This window comes from Jaculus jaculus, chromosome X, assembly GCF_020740685.1.
Source record: "Jaculus jaculus isolate mJacJac1 chromosome X, mJacJac1.mat.Y.cur, whole genome shotgun sequence".
Taxonomy (NCBI): domain Eukaryota; kingdom Metazoa; phylum Chordata; class Mammalia; order Rodentia; family Dipodidae; genus Jaculus; species Jaculus jaculus.
Genome location: NC_059125.1, coordinates 37497584 through 37522436, shown reverse-complemented (window position 1 = coordinate 37522436; position 24853 = coordinate 37497584). Strand labels below are relative to the sequence as shown.

The 24853-nt window shown below is 37.3% G+C and overlaps 1 pseudogene; it reads left to right on the top strand.

The window, feature by feature from the left end:
- Positions 1-15105: 15105 nt before the first annotated feature.
- LOC101606166 lies at positions 15106-15778 on the top strand (annotated as a pseudogene).
- Positions 15779-24853: the final 9075 nt, after the last annotated feature.

Below are 24853 nucleotides of genomic sequence, written 5' to 3'. Positions count from 1 at the left end.
AGCCTGCAATAGAGTGAATCCTTACCTCGAAAAAAAAAAAAAAAAAAAAAAAAGAGCATGGGGTTCATAGTACCATGTGTTTGTCATACCATTTTCTTTTTGTCCTTTTGTTTGTTTGGTTGGTTTCTTGAGGTAGGGCCCAGACTGATCTGGAATTCTCTATGTAGTCTCAGTGTGCCCTCGAACTCACAGCAATCCTCCTACCCCATTTTCTTTTTGTAGAAACATAAAATGATGGCATACTCCAGCTGGAGAGATAGGTCAGTGGTTAAAGGTGCTTTTTTGTGAAATCTGATAGCCTGGGTTTGATTTCCCAGCACCCATGTAAAGCCAGATGCATAAAGTGGAGCATGTGTCTGGAGTTTCTTTGCAGTGGCAGGAGACCCTGGGACATCCATTCCCCCTACATCCTTGTAAATAAATGAAAAGAAATATTTTTTAAAGATGAAATTCTCAAGTCTGTTGTGGCGATTCATCCATGCAATTTGGGCCCTTGCTGCAAGTTACAGGTTCAATATAGACTGTGTAACAAGTACCAAGTCAGCGTGGGCTATAGAATGAACACACTTTTCAAAGAAGGTAAGAGAAAAGAAAAAAAAAATGGTTGTCCTTATCTCCTCTGCAGACGTACTAGGACAATTTCACTAAGTTCTACCTAATAGAAAGACAAAATGACATACAGATCTAGCCTATCTGGTTCTTTCCCTGCAGCAATGGTTATGCAAGCCACATGTTTACATGGCAAGATTACAAGATAGTGGGAAACTAGATCCCCTGAGTCACCAAATGTAGGAGAAGCCCTGCCAACATATATCAGATTTAAAGGTACAAAATATATCCTGATGTCTAATGTTTTTATGTATAATGACTTAAAATTATAAAGTCCTCTTATTTACTTTTCTTTTAATGGGTTCTGTAATATTGTTTTGTTCCTTCAATATTCCTAATATATAATACAATTGCCAAATAAATAACTTCCTCTTTTTTTCATATTTTGTGATACTTTGTTAAGACTTGGTTTTATGTAGCTCAAGCTGTCTGGGAACTCACTGTGAACCAGGGCTGGCCTTGAGTTCCTTAGCATCCTGCCTCTACTTCCCAAGACCTGGAATTAAGGCTTGCACCACCATTTCCATTTGTGTGTGTGTGTGTGTGTGTGTGTGTGTGTGTGTGTGTGTTATGCATGTGTATGTGCAATGGGCTTGCAGGAGAGTGAAGGCCAGAGGCAAATGTCAGGTGCTCTTCCTCATCTGCATATTTCCTTTATGTGAAACTGTGGTTTTCATGAGCCCCAGTGATCCTCTGGTCTCTATTCTCTACAGAGTTGGGGTTATAGGCTTGTGTGGCCACACCCAGCTATTTACTTGGATCCTGGGGATCACAATCAGGCTCTCTCAGACCCTCATTCTTGTAGCAAGTGTTCTTATCTGTTAGGATATTTCTGCAGCCTTCCATCTGGATTTTATGGTCTTTTGAGACTTTGTTTTCAATTTAAATGGCTTTTTGAAAAGTTGCCTTTGGTGTCTTTATTAGCTAAATTGTTTAATTTATTATAATGCATTAGCAAAAATTCCCACAGTAACTTTACAGTCACAAATTCATTTACAGTATAATATTTTAATTATAGAGTTGTAAAGTTTTCTTATGATCACACCACATTTAACCTAGGCAAGACATAATTTAAAATTTTGGGAGCTGGAGAAGCGGCTTAGCAGTTAAGACACTTGTCTGTGAAGCAAAATGAACCAGGTTTGACTCCCCAGAACCCACATGAGCCAGATGCATATGCTGGCACATTTGTTTGGAGTTCATTTGCAGTGGCTAGAAGCCTTGGCATGCACATTCTCATAAATAAATAAATAAATAAATAAATAAATAAATAAATAAATAAATAAATAAAAATTCTGGGAAAATGTAAAAAAATGTCTACAATAGTGATTGAGAGGCTTAGGAAAGCAAATAAAAACAGGAAGACTGTGGAAGAGACAAGAAACTTGAAAGAAGCAACAAAGTGTATCCCTATGACACAGAAATGATTGTACACTGAGTATCTAAAACCATGACAGAGAACATCTAGATTTTCTAGCTTAAACAACTAAAGAGCATAAATCAGGAAAGTCATGATAATTGGAGGTTGAGAAGCTGTAGAAGATTAAGGTCAGTCTTCATCGTACCCTCTCTAGTGCCTTGTGACTCAGGTGTTACCTCTAAGTGCCTGGTGAAAGTTCAACCATTTGGTCTGCCTTTTAGGAAGTAGAATTTTATGGTACCATTGCCATTTGGGTCTAAATTTCTGTCCCCCAATGCATCCCTTGCTATTCCCTCCCTCCCAACCCACCCTATTGTCTAGTCCTCAAGATGCTTGCTGAGTATGTCAGTATCTTGGGTAGATTCAGGTTAGGTGCTATAGATGAGTGAGACTATGTGGCGATTATCTTTCTGTGATTGGGTAAGTTCACTGAGAATGATCTGTTCCAGGTTCAAACATTTTTCTTCAAATTTCACTGTGTCATTTTATTCTTACTGCTGTGTAGAATTCCATTGTGTAGATATACCACATCTTAGTTATCCATTCTTCTAGTGATGGACATCTGGGTCGATTCCAGCTCTTAGCTATTACAAATCAAGCCACTGTGAACATGGTTGAACAAATCTCTCTGGACTGAGGCTTGAAGGTTTTAGGGTAGATGCCCAGTAAGTGAATAACTGGGTCTGTTGGTAACTTTATAGTCAGCATTTTTAGGAGTCTCCATATTGCTTTCTAACAACAGTGGATGAGGGTTCCTATTTCTCCATATCCTTACCAACATTTATTTTCATTTGATTTTTTAACATATTTTGTTGATTTTTATTTATTTATTTGAGAGCGACAGACAGAAAGAAGGAGAGAGAGAGAGAGAGAGAGAGAGAGAGAGAGAGAGAGAGAGAATGGACGTGCCAGGGCCTCCAGCCACTGCAAACTGCAGATGCGTGCACCCAGTTGTGCATCTGGCTAACGTGGGTCCTGGGGAATCAAGCCTCAAACCGGGGTCCTTAGGCTTCACAGGTGAGCGCTTAACCACTAAACCATCTCTCCAGCCCTTTATTTGACTTTTTAATGTTTGCTATCCTTATTTGGGTAAATTGGAATCTCATAGTTTTAATTTGTATTTCCCTGATGATTAGAGATGATGAACATTTTCTTAAGTGTGTGTTTGCCATTTCTATTTCTTCCTTTGTGAACTGCTTGTTCAGCTCTTTACCCCATTTTGTGAGTGGGTTGTTTGACTTTTTATTGTTTAGGTTTTTGAGTTCTTTGTAGAGTCTAGAGATGAGACCTCTGTCAGTTGCATATTCAGTAAATATTTTCTTCCATTCTGTGGGCAGTCTATTGGCTTTGCTCACTGTATGCTTGTCTGTGAAGAAACTCTTCAGCTTCATGTGATCCCATTGGTTGAGTGATTGTTTAAGACCCTGTGCTACTGGGGTTTTGTTCAGGAAGTCTTTTTTCCATTAGTATATCATGGAAAGTTCCTCCTATATTTTCATCCAGTAGTAACCAAATTTCTGGTCTTATATTGAGGTCTTTGATCCATTTAGACTTGAGTGTTGTGCATAGCGAGATGTGTGGATCAAGTTTCAATTTCCTGTATATGGCTATCCAGTTTGTCCAGCACCATTTGTTGAAGATGCTGTCTTTTTTTCCAGCCTATATTGTTAGGGCCTTTGTCAAATATTGAGTAGCTGTAGTTGCTTGACCCAAAGTCTAGGCCGTCAATTCTATTAAACTGGTCTATACTCCTATTTTTATGCCAGTACCATGCTGTTTTTATTACTATGGCTTTGTAATATAGCTTTAGATCAGGTACGGTGATGCCTCCAGAGGTATTTCTTTTGCTGAGGATATGCTTGGTTACCCAAAGCCTTCTGCCTTTGAGATCATTTTTTCTATCTCTGTGAAGATATTGCCTTTGGTAGGATTGCCATCTTCACAATTTTAATTCTGCCTATCCAGGAGCATGGGAGGTCTTTCCCTTTTCTCAAGTCCTCCTCAATTTCTTTTTTGAGTGTTTTTATGTTTTCATTTTATAGATATTTCACTTCCTTGATTAACATTATTCCAAGGTATATTTTTGTTTCTATTGAAAATTAGATCATGTCCTTTATTTCTTTCTCAGTATGTTTGTCATTGTATATTGTCTATATATATGGAAGTTGTCAATAAAAAGTTTAAACAAAGAATCTAGGTTTGTAATCCTGCTACTTCATGAGATTCAGTCTATGCAATGTCACACAAAGCCACATCAAAATCAATTCTTTGGGAGAGTATACCACAAAGTCTCTACAACATAACGTTTAAAATATCCAGGGTAAATTATGAAAAGAAGAAATCCACATTTTTAAAAAAATTATTTTATTTATTTGAGAGTGACAGACAGAGAAAGAGGCAGAGAGAGAGGGGGAGAGAGAGAGAGAGAGAGAGAGAGAGAGAGAGAGAGAGAGAGAGAGAGAGAGAGAGAGATAGAGAGAGAGAGAGAGAGAGAAAGAAAGAGAGAAAGAGAGAGAAAGAAAGAGAGAAAGAGAGAGAGAGAGAGAGAGAGAGAGAGAGAGAGAGAGAGAGAATGGGTGCACTAGGGCCTCCAGCCACTGCAAACTGAACTCCAGACGTGTGCGCCCCCTTGTGCATCTGGCTAATGTGGGTTCTTGGGAATCGAGCCTCGAACCGCAGTCCTTAGGCTTCACAGGCAAGTACTTAACCGCTAAGCCATCTCTCCAGCCCGAAAACCACATTTTTAAACAAAGTCTCATGTGGTCCATGCTAGCCTTGAGTTTTCTATGTAGCTGAGGATGATCTTGAACCTCTGATCCTCCTGTCTCAACCTCTTCAGTGCTAGGATTACAGGTGTGCCCCATCATGACTGATTTTATGTGCTTCTGAGGATCAAACCCATGTGTGCTACTTTAACACTACCAACTGAGCTATATTCCCAGTTAAAAACTAAGATCAACAGTATGACAATATAGTTTTCCAAATCATTACTACTATTACTATTATTATTTGAAACAGGGTCTCACTCTAGTCCAGGCTGACCTGGAACTCACTTTATCTCCTTAGGCTGGCCTTGAATTCACAGCAATCCTCCTACCTTAGCCTTCTCAATGCTGGAATTAGAGGCTCAAGTCATTATCAATTAAAGATGCTATTTTATGGGGCTGGAGAGATGGCTTAGTGGTAAAGGCACTTGCCTGCAAAGCCAAAAAATCCCAGTTCGACTCTCCAGAACCCATATAAGCCAGATGCACAAGGTGGTGCATGCATCTGGAGTTCGTTTGCTGAAGCTGGAGGCCCTGGTGTGTCCATTCTCTCCCTCTCCCTCTCTCTTTCTCTCAAATAGATAAAATATATATTTTTAAAGATGCTATTTTAACTATACCCAAGGAAGTAAATTAAAATGCCCTCACAATAAGTATAAGGACATGGAATCTTGGAAAATGCATAGATACTATGGAAAAAAGAACCCAAGTTTGGGATATGGCTTAGCCTGATGACCCAGTTTGGATTCCTAGCATCCAAGTAGAGCTGGACACTTAGTGTAGGCATCATTCATATGGCAAAATGTGAGGTTAAAACAGGGGAATCCTAAACTGAGCCTGGTGGTGCAAGCCTTTTTTTAAAAAAATTATTTATTTATGAGAGAGAGAGAGAGAGAGTTAGAGCATGCCAGGGCCTCCAACCACTGCAAACAAACTTCAGACATATGCACCACCTTGTTCATCTGTTTAATATGGGTCCCAGGCAATCGAAACTGAGTCCCTTGGCTTTGTAGGCAAACACCTTAACCACTAAGCCATCCCTCCAGCCCTGCATGCCTTTAATCCCAGCACTTGGGAGGCAGAGGTAGGAGGGTAACTGTAAGTTCGAGGCCATCTTGAAACTACATAGTGAATTCCAGGTCAGCCTGGGCTAAAGCAAGATTCTACTTTCAAAACAAAACAAAACAAAACAAAACAAAATAAAACAAACAAACCAAAAAACACAGGAGAATCCTGAAACTTATGGATCAGCTAGCCTGACCAACAAAGGGGCAAACAAGAGACACTCTGCCTCAAGGAAAGTAGAATGTGAGTACTGAACTTTACATGCATACACACACAGTAGACATATACATTCTTTAAAAAAGAACCTAATGGAAATTTTATAACTTAATCATATAAAACTGAAACACACTTGTCAATTGTTAATTCAAAAATAAAAAAATGTAATTTTAAAATACAGCAACAACAGGAGCAAACCATCCATATCACTTAAATACCTTTTTTTGCTTTTCAAATTCTCATCATGGAGTAAGCATTGAGAAGAGTCTGGGCAGGAGAAAAGAAAATTTTAAGAGAAGAGTAATGTGCTCTCTTCCCTGTTTAAATGAAGCCTAAACCCAATTTTAAAGAAGAATGTTGTAATTTCAGTGAGGTATGCAACAGAAACATAAATGTCTTCACAACAAATGATTTATATTTTCTGACAACCCAGAGACTAATGAGAAAGATTCATTTTATAACAGTATTAAAATTATTTATATGCATAATTATGTATATATCACTTCTATTTTAGTGACAAATGATATTGATGGGCATCACATCACAACTAGAGTAACTTTATGTTTGTGCAAACAATCTACTTTGTCTTTCTTTTTTGAATCCTGTATGCTTGCAATTTTAAAATGCATTTTCCTTTTGGACAGACTTTTAACTTCTCTGTAATTAAGGCTATTAGTTTATGACAAAAATAAGTGGATGGCAAGGGTAAAGACAAGAGGGAACAGATGCCAATGATATACATGTAATAGGAAATCTTGAAAAGAAAAAGAATTTGGAGTCATACTCTCAATAGATTAAATCTCTCATAAATGACTACTTATTTTCTGTAAACACTTGATGGAATTACATGTGTCCAAAATTATCATAACATTGTGTTTTATGCATTCTCAAGCAAATCACATTACTTTAATGGATGAGAAGTAATTACCATGGTGCTCAGAAAATGTACAGAGTTATTGTTTGCCAACATTTTGTATCATGTAGCTCTTTGTGACATGTTTATTAGGCTGGCATTTTAATTCAATTTGATGGCAAAAAAATTTTCTTTATTTTATTTTATGTTTATGTAAGAGTGAGAGAAAGAGAGAGAGGAGAATATGAGAGTGCCAGAGCCTCCAGCCACTGCAAACAAACTCCAGACACATGTATAACCTTGTGCATCTGGCTTACATGGGTCCTGGGGAATTGAACCTGGGTCATTTGGCTTTTCAGCCAAGAGCTTTAACTGCTAATCCATCTCTCCAACTCACAAATGTTTGTCTTGAATATGATGATCTCCATGAATGCTCTGCTTTCAATTCAGTTTCAAAAAATAACAATGTGACTATTTCCCTTCCTTTTGCATAAATATTCAGCAGCTACTCACGATCTAAGAAAAAAAAAAAACAAAACACATTAGGGTTGGAGAGATGGCTCAGCAGTAAGGTACTTGCCTGTAAAGCCTAAGAACCCAGGTTCTATTCCCCAGGACCCACATAAGCCAGATGCACAAGGTGGTGTATGCGTATGGTGTTCATTTGCAAGTAGCTAGAGGCCCTAGTATGCCCATTCTCTCTGCCTTTCTGCCTCTTTCTCTCTCTCAAATAAATAATTAAATAAGAACAAAATATTAGGTGTTTTTTTTTTCTTTAAAGTAAAAGCACATCAACATCACAGCAAAGGAAATATTTTGGCAGTTTAAAAGATGATCTTCATTAATAACATGATTCCTCTTTATTTGTGTTCATTTTCTCTTTTACTTACTATTTTTGAATGTCTACAGAAGATCTTTGCATGGCTTCTTAGGTTTTATTTTTTTCACTCACATTACTCAAAACAAAGAATAATTGTACTCTGAGGCTGAAGAAACAATGACACTTGTGCCTTTTTTTATTTAAAAGTGCACTATTGTTTCTACTGTGTGCATTCACTGCTTTCTAGATTTCCTTCCAGAGTCTCTTACTGTGTGAAATGTTTGTTGCTGAGTTACTGAAAATCACAGATTACAAATCAGAGGATTATTTATTTTGTCAACAAAGGTGCAAAATGCCAAGTCATTTAACCACTTTGTGATGAAATGCATTCATCCTGCATTTCTATTTGAAGCCTGTAGATGCAACATTCTTACAGACAAGTGACTGTGGCCAATGTTTCTAGGACCATCTCAACATTTGAAGATTAACTAGAAAAACTCACGGAACTTAGTATATAGTTGTAGACTTGACTCAGACTTATGCAGTACGGAGACATGGCTACATCACAAGGGTTAAAGACACAAGCAGAATGTGGACAAATCCAAACACAGAATTCCATTCATTTTTATCTCTCTATTGATCCTCTTTCTCTCTCTCCCATGAGAGGGTCGCACAAAAATTTAGCAACATGTGCATACCCCCCATTCAAGACAGTCCTATGCAAACTCAGTACCATGTTTTTATTAGGGGTTGGTCATGTAGATATCCTGTGTCTATAATGTACCAAATCACTATACTCTTCATAAAAAAGTAGGCATTTAGCATTAAGCACACTGCCAGCACAAACAGCTTAAGCATAATTGAGCCACTTTTTAAAAGTTCTGATAATAGGGGCTGGGGAGATGACTCAATAGTTAAAGGTGCATACTTGTAAAGCCTGCTGGCTCTGGTTTGACTCCCTCATGCACATGCAAAGCTACATGTAAAGTGGTGCATGCATCTGATGTTCTTTTGCTTCTTTTGCAGTGGCAAGAAAATCTAGTGTGCACATGCATATGGGCACACACACACACACATTTTAAAAGTTCTGGGAATAGTAGAATCCAAGATGTTATCCAAAGGCTACCCTTGAAAACACCTTTATAAAGATATCACTTTCAAGCATGGTACCTTAAACTATTTCCTGCACAATGGCTACCAATTTAGCTTCTGCTAAATTGGATAATTCTTAAACACCAACAATTTACCTAAAACTAGATGTTCTTCATATACTTTATGTCCCCAACCTCAAAAAAGTTACTGTATTAACAATTTATTTTCTGTTTATAAATGTAGACTTTTTCATAAAATTTATGAACTGTTCTTTATGAAGGGTCTCATGAGTACACTATGTTATAAACATAGTAGAACACATGTTTCTGCAGTTTTAGAATTTATTTGACAACAGTAAATTCACAAAATACGATCATTTTTTGGCAGTAATTTGCCAAGAAGTCCTGCTATCCTTAGTAGCCAGAGTGAGACAAACATGGGTTCTTTATTCCAATCTTAATTACTAATATTAACTCTCAAATAAAAGATGGTACACATAGCACATATGTATGTATGTATGTGTGTGTGTGTGTGTGTGTGTGTATGTATGTATGTATGTATGTATGTATGTTACATTGCAGGATGGCTATAAAGGGTTAAAGAGGCTACAGCAGAGTTTTAGGAGTTTCTAAAAGGTCAAAGAGGCCAACACTAGAGGACCTATGGAAGCTGGGAGTCTCTGGAGGAATCATATAGTTAACCTGGTTCAAGATCTACAGGAGGTGCTGTGGCTGCTGCTACTATAGAATCAGGGCTTTTCCAGGGCAGGCATTTGAGCAGAGCATCATCAGATAAGTGCAGGGTCATGGAGACTACAGAGGTAAAGAACAAATCTAGATCCCAGTGGACAGGTAGACAGCAGTTCCAGACAGCAAACAGACAAAGAACAACCAGAGTAGGTTATGACAATAGTGGGTACCAAGTGAAGATGAAATCATTATGACAGGAGTTCTGGGGCTTCCAGTCCTTTTAATCACACACTAGGTAGTCAAATGACAAGTTAGCAGGGCTTTTTTTTTTCAAAGTGTTTAGTGTGCTGTCCTCTTTATGGGGTCCAAATAAAATAAGCGAACTCTTTTCCTCAGCCTGGTGTGTCTCATAAGATCTGGTTCTTCTGATAGAATTTCAATATGCCAATGTAGTCAGCTCATTCTAATTTACTTAGACAACTTAAAAAATAAGGGGCTATGAGTGAGAAAGGAAGGGCTTATGGGGATGCTATAGAAGATATGTAAGTAGAAGGTCAGAATATTGGGGGGAATAGTCTAAGGGGATGGGGAGAGTTAATCAAAAATTCAGATTTATGAATAAGCCATATGGAAACCTACTTTGTGAACTAATATATATGTTAAAAAAGAGAGAAGTTAGGCAGAAGTATCTTGTAGAGGTGGATAATGTTGTGCTGATGAGCCATAGATAATATATTAATAGAAAATTTCAGTGCCAGGGGTGGGTACCAGTGAGTTGTTGGCCATCGCGGCTCCTGATGCCCCCAATACATTACAGGCTACTGCCTATGCTCTTGGATAGTCAACAGAATTAGATGATAAGACCCTATTGCTGAAGATTCCACATGCTTGGGCTATAGGTAACAGAAATCAAGCTGGAGCTGATCTCAAAGCCTCCTCCCTTTTGACTAGCTATCAGGATGCTGGAAAGAGTTCTATGAGAAAATTCATCAACATTCTTAACCAGTAGTGACCCCTGGAAGTTTTACATTTGTACAGCCAGGCCAAATGTACCAACTGGTGCAACAGTGGCATTTTTGTGATAGGGGAAATCAACTGCTCTCTGATTAGACTTGAGATCTACTCCAGGGGAGGGAATTCCTGCCTGGCACTGAAAAACTAATGAAAAGTCTATGGCTTGGGATGTCATAAACCCTAGGGGTGGAATTAGTACTATTGTCTAGCTAAATGGATTTATTATGCCCACCAAACTGTCCTCTAAACACTCATGTTTATACCCATGTATTAATGTTACTCTCACTTTTGGTTAGAGAAGCTTCTCTTTTCAGATAGTACTGACCCACTAGGGTGACTTGAAAATCACCAAAGTGCTAAGAGACAGTGGCAATGGAGTGATGAGCCCAAATGAGACATCTCTATCACACCCTCCAAGGCTCATTGTGAAAAAGGTGGCAGAAAGAATGCATGAGCCAAAGGAAGGGGAGGACTGCTTATGAAGCTGTCTTGCACACACAAATTGGCCTTGATATGTATGACCTCACAGTGGCTGACACTACCTATACAAGACTTGCCTAATAGGAGGAGAAAATGACATCAAAATAGAAAAGAGACTAATTGGAAAGAAGAAAGTATTCACTATGTGGGGATTTGGAAGGGGAAAAAAGGAGGGTAGTAGAAGGGGATTATGATCATGGTATATTATGTTTATATTTATGGAATTGTCAATAAAATTTTTAAAAAGGGAGACTCTTTGGATATGTTATTTTATTTTAATAAATGGCTATTATCAATTTCATTTTTAAAAAGCAACTCATCCCCATTTATCAGAAACAATCAAGTAAAAAAATATGACAGAAGCTGGGTGTGATGGCATATGCTTGTAATTCCAGAATTCATAAGGCAGAGGCTAGAAGATGGATGCATGATTAAGACCAGTTTGGTTTAGATAGTGACCTCCAGACCAGCCATGGCTGCATAGCTTGAACCTATTTCAAAGTGCAAAACAAAAACAAAACAAAACAAAACCAAAAAACAAATCAAAACAAAAACAAAACAGCTGGGTGTGGTGGCACATGCCTTTAATCCCAGTATTGGGAGGCAGAGGTAAGAGGAGTGCCATGAGTTTGAGGAGATTACATAGTGAATTCCAAGTCAGCTTGGGCTAGAGAGAGACCCTACCCTGAAAAAAACTGAGAAAAAAAACAGGGCAAAATGCACTTTATTCATAGTTATGCCTACAAATATTAGTAGAACAGGCTGAGATTATTATTCTTAGAAAACCTTATGTCTGGGAAATCAGCTGGTTCCCTTCCATTGATATGAAACATTCTCCAAATGATGAGTGACTCCCAACACCTAAACCTCACAGTGTGATTTGTGATAACATCTGTTTTCCTCCAAGAGTCTGTCATTTTAGTTCATGAAAGGCAGAAGTATGTGATCAGTTTCCTAGAGTAAATTTGGGCATTAAGACACTAGTGAGCTTTCCTAGTACAGAGTGTCTCATGAGCTGTCACAAATGGTTGCTGGAATAATTGTGCCCTGTGGGCCTCCAGTGGAGCAGCTTCTGGAAAGTTTGCACCTGACTTCCCCCTAAGTGTGCACCATGAGCCTTTTTCCTTTGCTAATTTTGTTTTGTATCCTTTTGCTCTAACATGTGTAAATTGCCCAGGAAAAAATAAAACCAAGAATTTAGCTGTTTGTCTGTATGGAAACTTTTTGTTGAATTAGACCTTAGCATATCTGTCAGTCACTTACATATTTATTTTATTTTATTTTATTTATTTGAGAAAGAGAGAGAAAGAAGCTGATAAAGAGAAAGAGAGAATGGCATGCCAGGGCCTCTAGCCACTGCAAACAAACTCCAAACATATGTGCTCCCTTGTGAATCTTCCTTACATGGGTTCTGGGGAATCGAACCAGAGTCCTTACACTTCTCAGGCAAGTGCCTTAACTGCTAAGACATTTCCCCAGCCCTCACTTATGTATTTTTAAAAATATCAATATATTAGATTCACACTACAAATACCTTTATATCAAATATATTGCACTAGTAAATCAATGATAAATTGTATTTTTGGGAAAGTTATATGTTTGTGCATCCCTGGCATGGACGTTGTCCCCAAGTCTTTGATTTTTATGTGTTTATGGTATTTTATGTGGGGAAATACCCTTTGACTTTGATTATCACAACTGACTAATTTCAGTTTGTGGGCTTGGTAAGAGACTGAGCACAGAGTGCTATTTAGAAGCATTGATTGTGGGGTCAGATAGGCTTGGATTTTCTATGCTTTGTACATTACTTTCTGTGTGGTGTGCAAATGCCCTACATAATGCCCTTAATGTATCCAGTACCTACACATATGTTTAAAAAAAAAGTAAAGTTTAGGTATCTTATGCTAACAATCATTATTTATTCCATGACTGTAGATGGCACAGAGTTGGCTTTAAATGAAAAGATGGTATTGCATAATTAGTGTTACTGTTGATAATAACAAAAAAACTGCAGTCCATGCTTGCATCCTAGTAAATTTGATAAACTTATCCAAGAATAATATATTTCCTAATAGAAGTATGTATACACTTTGAGCACTAAGAACAAGCCTTTACAGAAAAATGTTCATTTAGGAATTTTATGTGAGTTTTCATTACTCAAAATTTACATTTTATACGTGCTTTAATTAATATATATATTCAAAGGTAGTAATATGTTTATATCACTTCTTTCAATATAGGCCACATATTTTTCCATAAGCCAGCTATTGACCTTAATATTGTTTATATTTTTACATTCTCAAAATACTATTTATTTAGTTGAGAGAAACAAAGAGGGAGAGAAGGACATGCCAGGGCCTCCAGCCACTGCAAATAAACTCCTGACACATGTGCTACCTTGTGCATCTGGATTTACATGGGTCTTGGGGAGTTGAACCTGTGTCCTTTGGCTCTGCAGGCAAGTGCCTTAACTGCTAAGCTATCTCTCCACCACTATTTTTACATTTTTAATTAAAAATTACTGATTTAATTCAATTGCATATATGTGTATGAGTGCATGTGCCAGTGTCTCCTAATGTTGAAATTAATACCTGCCTTGCTTTATGTGAGTGGCTGGAGAATTGAACCCAGGCTAGCAGACTTTTTAAGCAAGTGCCTTTAACCATTTATCTATCTCCCCGACTCTACTTTTGCATTTTTAATGCATTCACTTACTAAATGCAGCTGCTACAGAAATCATGGTAGATCTTATGTGTGAGCATAATATTAAAATATAATTTAAATTATGTAAAATAATTCATTTCTTAAAATGATAGCAACTTTTGATTTATTATACTTAACATGCAATTTTTCTCAGGTGTATTCTCATATTTTTAATTCTACATTTTTCTTTTACTTAAATCATTATTGAAGCAGAATTTTTAAAAATTTAATGTATTAGTTTTCTTTTCAGCAAATAGAGGCTGTTTGGTACCATTGTTTAGGCTCATGCATGACCTACCCCCTCCCAATGGACCCTCCTTGTTGATATAAATGGACCAAAAAATGAACCCAACATGGCTCAGGGAAATTTTGCAGAAGAGGGGGCGGAAAGAATGTCAGAAGTTTTTTATACAGCAAGTGTCAAGATTGGCCAGTTGGAACATTAACCTGTATGGTCATTAGATTCCTGGAGATTTTAATTATAATTATATGGTATGACTTCAGAGGGCCAATTTTGGACAGTGTTTTAAAAAGTAAGACAGCCTCTGGTAAGTGGTAGGAATAGGTATGAATTATCTTTGTTTCCTATTATGATCTAATATAAAAATTGCTCCTTCATAAGGTCCTCTTTTACTTAACAACTTTAAGACTTTCACATGACCATGTACTTTTAACATTGATAGAAAAAAATTACCAAGAAAAATCAGTAACATGTACAGATGAAGTTGTGTTTGATTCTTTCATAAACATTTATATATATTTTAACTATAGCTATAGATATATGTACAATGTATATTATTTATACTATTCTAAATAATATTTACAATGTATTGTATAAGAATTTCATGATATTATAAGTTAGTATACAAAGCAACAATTTTATTTGTGAAATTTTTATACACATCTTATGTGTCATTGTATTTTGTTATTCATCTTCTTCCTCCAATGTTCTCTCTTATTGATCCTCTTCCTACCACCAATAGCCCCCTTCTACTTTTATGTCATATGTATCCCATTAATCTTTTTTTTTCCCTTTGATGTTCTCCTTTAATATCTCTAGATTCCAACTCACAATCCTCTTTCTACTTCATGCATGTGTGCACATGTACACACACACACACACACACACACACACTCACAAATTAAAACCCATAATCCACATAAGAAAAACATGTGGTATTCTAAGTCTGTTTTATTTCACGTGACATAAGGATCTCCAGTTATATCCATTTTCCTGAAAATTTTATGATTTCACTTCTCTTTATGGTTGAATAAAAGTCCATTCTGTATATGTATTATTAATTTTAGTCAATTAATCTGTTGATGGTCACATGGCTGGTTCCATTTCCTAGTTATTGTGGATACTGGAGTAAGAAACCATGGATATGCAAAGATTTCTACGGTATGTTGACTTAGAATCCTTCAAGTATATACCCAGCTGTGGTGTAGCTAAGTCATACAGTATTCCTTTTCAGAAGTAGTAGAACATGAGCTAGAAACACAGCTCCACACTGCTACCTATGGCAGACCAAGGCATTCTTCTCAAAGACAACCACTCACATGAAGTTGGGCTCTTGACTTTATCATAGAATGGTATTTTAAAAATGAGCCAGAATGAATCACAGCTGGAGTTTACTTAAAGTATTTTTTTTTTTTTTTTTTTTAGGATTGAGCAGGTCTGAGTGAGGCTCCCAGAGGGCTGTGCACGCCAGCAGGTGTGCTCAAGAAGATCATTGGGCTGATGGGATTGGCAGTATGTGACACTCCATATGAAAGACTCAGAATATTGTACACAAAGATTCTTGATGTTCTTGATAAAATCACTAAAAATGCACCATAAAGGAAATATACAGAACAGATCACAAATGAGAAGCTGGTTATGGTTAGAGCAGAATCAGATGTTAAAAAACTAGAACACCAGCTTCAAGGTGGCCAAAAAGAAGTGATTCTTCAGGCTACGAAAGCACTAAGTCTGGCAAAAATGTTGCAGTGGAAACTATGGAGACACTGGTGGAAGAGCCTCCTGGCAACCAGTGGAAATGACCGATATAACCATAACTGCATGTCTTTGATGGGTTGATGAGAAATAGATGAAATTCAGTGTTTTATGTTTAAAATGTGTTCCTGTACTTGACGTCATATACAAGAAAGCTAATAAATGAGAAGACTATCATAAGACAGTTTTTGATTTGTATATATTCACTTAAGATTATTTTTAAAATGACATTTATGTGAAGAAAAATCTTGTTGGAAGATTGAAAACTAAAATCATTCCTACAGGGCTGCAGAGGTGACTCAATAGTTGAGGCACCTGTCTGCAAAGCCTAATGATCTGGGTTCAATTCCCCAGTACCCACATAAAGCCAGATGCACAAAGTGTCACATGTTTCTGGATTTTGCAGCAGCTAGAGGCCCTGATGTGCCCGAGTTTGCCCTCTCTCTCTCTCTCTCTCTCTCTCTCTCTCTCTCTCTCCCCTTGCAAATTAAGAAAGAAATAAATAAGATTAAAAACAACAATAATACAACATTCCTACAGATGCAGAGGTCATAATGGAAAGGTGAAGTATCTATAGTAGTATCTAGTATCTTAGTAAATTTGTTTTTATTGTTGTGTGTAAAAGAAAAGGTATTTTATTGTCTAAAGAAAGTGTTGAGCATTTTGAACTCATGCATATGAATTATGTTCAGCTGAGAAAAAAATAGCAAAAATAGTTTGTGATAAAATTTTAAATGGCAATTTAACCTATGATCTTTTGTATGAAATAAAATTTAAATATATATTTGTAAAATAATTTATAATAATTATTTGAGCATAGGGGCTAATAGAAATAATGATGCTGTGGGAAAGGACAAGACACACCTAAGAGCATGGGTATGGGCTTATCAAGGGGGTATCATACTTCATTCTTTTCTTTTTTTTTTTTTTTTTCGAGGTAGGGTCTCACTCTAGCCCAGGCTCACCTGGAATTCACTAGGAGTCTCAGGGTGGCCTCGAACTCACAGTGATCCTCCTATCTCTGCCTCCCAAGTGCTGGGATTAAAGGCATGTACCACCACGCCCGGCTTCATACTTCATTCTTTTCAAAAACCATATATAAACTCTTGGTGAGTTCTGAAAGCATATATATATATTTTTTTCCCATTACTGTCACATGTAGCCCAGGCTGGCCTCAAATTCACTATGTAGGTAAAAATTACCTTGAACTTATTATCCTCCTGTGTGTACATCCCTAATGTTGGAATTAGACATGAACCATCAAGCTTGGCTTAAATTATGAGACAGTTTAGGGTCCCCAAAAAGTAGAAGCAAGGTATGTCCTTGAGCCTTTTTTTCCCTTTCCTTCCTTATCTCTTTCCCATAAAACTTTACCAGAGGATATGAATAAGTGTCTCCAGTCTTACCACTTTTTTCTTTGAAGAGAATGATCACTCCTTTCCTATGAACCTGGAAATATTCAGACACCTGATGACAGGGATATACTGACCAATTCAGTTCCATCCAGTCCATAAACAGCCCTGATCTGGGTATCTATGTGGGCTTTCCCATTTTCTAGGAGTCCCACTCTTGCCCAGTTGTGAAGGAGCTCTGTATTTGTTCCTTCTCTTAAGGTTTCTCTTAAGCTCTATTAGTCCAAATGATATATGCTCTATAATAAAATCTGTGTAAACTTTATCCTTTGGTTTGTTGATTTCAAAATTCATAAGGTAATATCCTGGAAGGCCAATGACTCAGTGGAAACCTTGTGTGACTGTTGAGCATCCAGCACCTTGGCTTCTGAGTTATTGCCTGCCAGAGCACTCTCAAAGACGTCTTAAAATTATCATATCAGTTATATCTTTAAAGGTTTGCTAAGGAATTTAAATTAGATCAGAGAGTGGTTTTTGGAGTACATCAGATAGGATTATAGCCATTAAGGAAACACTCTAGATCACAGAGTTTGCATTGGAAATTAGGATGGTTTCATGGCAAACAAATTTAATCGTCTAGGGCTGGTGAGATTATTCAAGTGGTTAAAGGTTCTTGCTTGCAAATTCTGCTGGCCCATGTTTGATTCTCTCAATCTACATAAAGCCAGAGGAAAAAGTGGCACATGTATCTGGAGTTCATTTGCAGCAGTATAGCAACTACATTCTTATTGCTGGGTACAGAAAAGCACCTGAAAAGAAACACACACACACACAAAGATGCAGCTTATGTGAGGAAAGGGGTTTATTTGAGGCTTACATTTTTGAGAAGAAGCTTCATGGTGTAGGGATCTGGCACTCTTCATTACTCATCAGCAGCAGAGAAAGAACAACAACAAAAAAGCTAGTTGTCAACATCCAGTAGGCTAGAACAATAAACCTCAAGGTTTTTCCCTAGTGACCCACCTTCTCCAGTAAAGGCTCCATCTCCCAAAGGCTCCACTAGCTAAGAACCAATTAGAAAGCTTACTCTCAAACACCTAAGGCTATGGAGGACATTCCACATTTAAACCACCTCAAACAAGAGGCCCAGACACACACACATGCACACACACACACACACTTTTTTTTAAAAAGGTAACAGTATTTCTGAGATAACCAGAAAATATCTGGAAAGGAGTAACATTATACTTAAGATCATAAACACTCAAGCCTTAAGCTGGTTTATTACTCCTTAAACATTCTTATTTGAAAATATCTCCATATAAAAGAAATATTGTCTGTGTAACAGCAATCTTCACAGCAAATGTTAAAAGGATTGAAATTCATGACTCTTAGTTGACAAGAGACTTCTGTACAACTGTAGGGAGAGGAAGTCCTTGTCCTTCCCATATCCCTTGTTTTCCCCATCTTCCTCAGTTCTAGTTTTATTTTATTTTTTTTTTAGAAATTTCCACATCACTTTCCGTAGTAGGTACACCACTTTATACTCCCAACAACAGTGAATAAGAGTACTTCTTTCCCACATCCTTGCCACCATTTGTTGTAATTTGTTTCTTTTCTTTTTTTTATTAACAACTTCCATGATTATAAAAACACCTAATGGTAATAACCTCCCTTCCCCCACTTTCCCCTTTGAAACTCCATTCTCCATCATAACTCCTCCCCTCTCAATCAGTCTCTCTTTTACTTTGATGTCATCATCTTTTCCTCCTGATATGATGGTCTTATGCAGGTAGTGTCAGGCACTGTGAGGCCATTGATATCCAGGCCATTTTGTGTCTGGAGGGAGCATGTTGCAAGGAGTCCTGCCCTTCCTTTGGCTCTTACATTTTTTCTGTCACCTCTTCCGCATTAGACCCTGAGCCTTGGAAGTGTGATAGAGATATTGCAGTACTGAGTACTGCAGTCATTTCTTTCCATCACCATGATACCTTCTGAGTTGTCCCAAGGTCCCTGCAATCTGAAAAGATAAGATTCTCAACCAAAAGTGAGAGAACCATTAATACAAGGGTGTGAACACAAACAGAAGTGCTTAGTGGGCAGTTTGATAAGCATAGTATATACATTTATCCAGACACCAGCAGACATTACCCCCCCTAGGGCTCATGACTACCCCTGTTTTAAGTTTTCAGTATCAGGGATGTATTCCCTCCCATGGAGTGGGCCTCCAGTCCAATTAGAGGGCAGTTGGTTTCCCCCATAACAGATGTGCCACTATTGCACCTGTTGGCTCATTTGGCCTGGCTGGCCAAATATAAGGCTTGCAGTGTCTACTGTTGAATATCTTCACTGGTGGTTTCTCTTTCTCCCATTGAACTGCATGCAGAATGGCTTCTTCCAGCTTTCTGTCAACTGGTCTACATGGAGGAGGTTATTAGCTCAGATCCAGAAAGATTTCTCAGTGGCCTTGCAGGCCAAGTATATGGAGTCTTCAGCAATAGGGTCTTACCATCAATTCCTGGTGGGAAACCAAGGGCCTCAGCAATGGACTATAATGTTTTGTGGGCATCAGGGATCTCCCTGGCCAACAACTCACTGGAAGATATCCCATCCCTGGCACTGAAAATATTCTAGCAATGATCTATGGCTCCTGAGTGTTCCATTGTCCAAAAAAGTAGGCTTGCATATGTTTAATTTCCATCCTCTTAGATTCTGAATAGCTGTCCCCCCACCTTTCCTTTACTCAATCTCTTCCCCAAACCTCATTTTGGGCCATTTCACCCCCATTACTCTATTCTTTTACTTACATATATAAAATACCATCCTATTAAGTACCCCCTCCCTTCCTTTCTCTTTTGTTTATATCTCTTTTCTATCTTACTGGCCTCTGCTACTGAGTTTTTTTCCTGCTCACACAGAAGCCCAATCATCTGTAGCTAGGATCCACATATGAGAGAGAACATGTGGTACTTGGCTTTCTGGGCCTGGGTTACATCATTTAGTATAATCCTTTCCAGATCCATCCATTTTCCTGCAAATTTTATAACTTCATTTTTCTTTACCACTGAGTAGAACTCCATTGTATAAATGTGCCATGTGTTCTTTATCCATTCATCAGTTGAGGGACATCTAGGATGGTTCCGTTTCACAGCTATTGTGAAATGAGCAGCAATAAACATGGTAGAGCATGTACTTCTAAGGAAATGAGATGAGTCCTTAGGATATATGCTTAGGAGTGCTATAGCTGGGTTATATGGTAGATCAATTCTTAGCTGTCTTAGGAGCCTCCACACTGATTTCCACAATGGCTGGACCAGATTGCATTCCCACTAACAGTGTAGAAGGGGTCCTCTTTTTCCTCCTCCTCACCAACACTTATGGTCATTTATTTTCATGATGGTAGCCAATCTGATAGGAGTGAGATGGAACCTCAACATAGTTTTAACCTGCATTTCCCTGATGACTAGGTATGTAGAACATTTTTTTAGATGCTTATATGTCATCCATATTTCTTCTTTTGAGAACTGTTTATTTATTTCCATAGCCCCTTTTTAATTGGCTTGTTTGATCTCTTATTATTTAGTTTTTTTGAGTTCTTTGTATATCCTATATATTAACCCTCTATCAGATGTATAGCTGGCAAATATTTTTTCCCATTCTGTAGGTTGCCTCTACTTTATTCAAAGTGTCCTTTGCTGTACAAAATCTTTGTAATTTCATGAGGTCCCAGTGGTTAATCTTTGGCTTTGTTGCCTGAGCAATTGGGGTTATATTCAGGAAGTCTTTGCCAAGACCAATATGTTCAAGGATTTTGCCTACTTTTGCCTCTAGCAGTTTCAGAGTTTCCAGTCTTATGTTAAGGTATTTAATCCATTTGGACTTATTTATTCTGTATGGAGAGCGAGAAGAATCTGTTTTCATCTTTCTACAGATAACTATCCAGTTTTCCAAGCACCCTTTGCTGAGGAGGCTGTCTTTTCTCCAATGAGTATTTTTGGCATTTAAATCAAATATCAGGTGGCTATAGCAACCTGGACTTATATCTGGGTCCTCTACTCTGTTCCATTGATCTACATTTCTGCTTTTGTGCCAGTACCATGTGGTTTTTGTTACTATGGACTTTACTATATGTTAAAATCAGGTATGGTGATACCACCAGCCTCAATTTTGTTGCTCAGTATTATTTTAGACATTCCAGGTTTATTTTTGTGATTCCAAATGAATTTGGATTGTTTTTTGCCTATTTCCGTGAAGAATGCCATTGGAATTTTGATGGGGATTGCATTAAATGTGTAGATTGCTTTTGCTAAAATTGCCATTTTAACAATTTTGATTCTTCCAATCCCAGAACAAGGAATGGTTTTCCATTTCCTAGTGTCTTCTCTAATTAATTTCTTGCTTGAGTGTTTTAAAGGTTTCATTGTAGAGATCCTTTACTTCCTTGGTCAGGTTTATTCCAAGGTACTTTATTTTTTTTTGATGCAACTGTGAATGGGAGTGATTCTCTGATTTCATCCTCTGTGTGTTTGTTGTTGGCATATATGAAGGCTACAGATTTCCGTGTATTTATTTTGTATCCTTCTGCAGGCCTGTAGGTGTTTATTAGGTCTAACAGTTTGCTAGTAGAGTCTTTAGGGTCCTTTATATATAGAATCTTTTCATCGGCAAAAAATGATAACTTGATTTCTTCCTTTCCAATTTGTACCCCCTTAGGTGTGTCTCTTGCCTAATTGCTATGGCTAAGACTTCCAGTACTATATTAAATGAAAGTGGGGACAGTGGACACCCTTGTCTTGTTCCTGATTTTAGTGGGAAAGCTTCCAGTTTTTCCCCATTTAGAAATATGTTGGCTATAGGCTTGTCATAAATAGCCTTTATTATATTGAGATATACTCCTTCTATTCCTAGTCTCTGTATGACTTTTATCATGAAGGGATATTGGACTTTGTCAAATGCTTTTTATGCAACTAATGAGATGATCATATGAGTTTTGTCCTTCTGTCAATTTATATAATGTATTACATTTATTGATTTGTGTATGTTGAACCATCCCTGCTTCTCTGGGATAAAGCCTACTTGGTCAGGGTGAATGATCTTTCTGATATATTCTTGTATTCTGTTTGCCAATATTTTGCTGAGAATTTTTTTTAAATTTTTTGTTTATTTTTATTTATTTGATAGTGACACAGAGAGAAAGAGGCAGATAGGGAGAGAAAAGAGAGAATGGGCGTTCCAGGGCCTCCAGCCACTGCAAACGAACTCCAGACGCTTGTGCCCTCTTGTGCATCTGGCTAACGTGGGATTTGGGGAATCGAGCCTCGAACCAGGATCCTTAGGATTCACAGGCAAGTGCTTAACCACTAAGCCATCTCTCCAGCCCATTGCTGAGAATTTTTGCATCTATGTTCATGAGGGAGATTGGTCTGTTATTTTCTTTCTTTTGTTCTATCTTTACATGGTTTTGGTATCAGGGTGATGCTGGCTTAGTAGTAGGAGTTTGGTAGCATTTCTTCTTTTTCTATTTTATGGAAAAGGTTAAGAAGCAATGGTGTTAGTTCTTCCCTGAAGGTCTGGTAAAATTCATCAGTGAATCCATCTGGGCCTGGACTTTTTTTTGTTTGGGAGATTTTTGATAACTGTTTGGATCTCCATGTTTGTTATAGGTCTATTTAAGTGATTAACCTCATTTTGATTTAATTTAGGTAGGTCATATAAATCAAGGAAATCATCCATTTCTTTCAGATTTTCATACTTTGAGGAGTATATGTTTTTATAGTATGTCCCTATGATTTTTTGAATTTCTCTGGTGTCTGTTGTGATGTTGCCTTTTTCATCTCTAATTTTATTAATTTGTGTTTCTTCTCTCTCTCTTTTGGTCAGATTTGCTAAGGGTTTATCAATCTTGTTTATCCTTTCAAAGAACCAACTCTTTTTTTCATTGATTCTTTGTATTTTTCTTTTGTTTGTTTGATTGTTTGTTTCTCTTTCATAAATTTCTGTCTAATCTTTATTATTTCTTCCTGTCAACTGATTTTTGGTTTGCCTTGTTCTTCTTTTTCCAAGGTGTTAAGGTGAAGCATTAGATCATTTACTTGTGACCTTTCTAATTTCTTAATATAAGCACTGAAAGCTATAAATTTACCTCTTAGAACTTCCATCATTGTTTTGCAGTGATTTTGGTGTGTTGTGTTCTCATTCTTGATTGACTCTTTGAATTTTAGGATTTCCTTCTTGATTTCTTCATTGACCCATTCATCATTTAGTAGTGTATTGTTCAGTTTCCATGATTTTGTGTATTCTCTATATCCTTTCTTGCTATTGATTTGTAGATTCATTCCATTATGGTCAGATAGAATGCAAGGAATTATTTAAATTTTCCTGTATTTGTTAAGTTTTGCTTTGTGTTCTAATATATGGTCTATTTTAGAGAATGTTCCATGTGCTGCTGAAAAGAATGTATATTCTACAGTATTTGGAAGAAATGTCCCGTATCTATCTATTAGGACCCTTCCTTCTATGACCTCATTTATTCCAGATGCCTTTGTGTTTATTTTTTCCCGGAATGACCTGTCAATTGATGAGAATGGGGTGTTGAAGTCACCCACTACTACTGTGTTTGGTGTTATCTGTGACCTTACTTCTAATAGTGTTTGTTTGATGAATTTGAGAGCCTCCATGTTAGGTGCATATGTGTTTAGGATTGTAATGTCCTCCTGTTGGAGTGTACCCTTAATCAATATAAAGTTACCTTCCTTATCTTTCTTGACTAACGTTGGACTGATGACTACCTTGTCAGACATTATGATAGCAACCCCTGCTTGTTTTCTAGGCCCATTTGCTTGAAACACCATTTTCCAACCTTTCACCCTAAGATATTGTCCATCCTTTGTAGAAATGTTTGTTTCTTGGATACAACAAATTGTAGGATCCTGCTTTTTAACCCAGTTTGAAAACCTGTATCTTTTGGTTGGGTCATTGAGGCCATTGATATTAAGAGATATTATTGAAAGGTGTTTATTTATGTTTGCCTGTTTTTTTTTTTTTTTTGTACTTCCAGTTCTACCTTTGCTTTCTTGTGTTAACTGGTATTTGAGTATTGTTTGGTTTTTCCAGGTTCCTTTTATACGTGCTTTTCCTTCTCTTTGGCATGGAGGGTTCTTTCAAGTATTTTCTGTAGAACTGGTTTTGCATTCAAATACTCCTTTAGCTTGCTTTATTCATGGAATATCCTTATTTCTCCTTCTATGTGAATGGATAGCTTTGCAGGATAAAGTAACCTTAGTTGACAGTTGCTATCTTTCAGAACTTGGAATACATCACTCCAAGCCCTTCTGGCTTTTAAAGTTTGTGTTGACTAATTTGCTATAATCCTGATGGGCTTGCCTTTGTAGGTAACTTGATTTTCCTCTCTAACTGCTTTCAATATTTTTTCTTTGCATTCTGTGTTTGGTAGTTTGATTATAATATGGTGAGGAGAGGTTCTTTACAGGTATTTTCTGGCTGGTGTTCTAAATGCTTCCTGTATTTGCATTGGCACCTCTTTCCCAATTTTGGGGAAGTTTTCTTCTATGATTTTGTTGAGGATGCCTAATATGCCTTTGGAGTGAAATTATTCTCCTTCAACTATGCCCTGTATTTGTATGTTTGATCTTTTCATAGTATCCTAAATATCTTGAAATTCCCACTCATACTTTTCTATAAGATTGTCTTTCTCTTTGTTGGATTGTATTAGATCTGCCACCTGGCTGTTTTAGTAGGTACATAGTAGCTAACCATGTC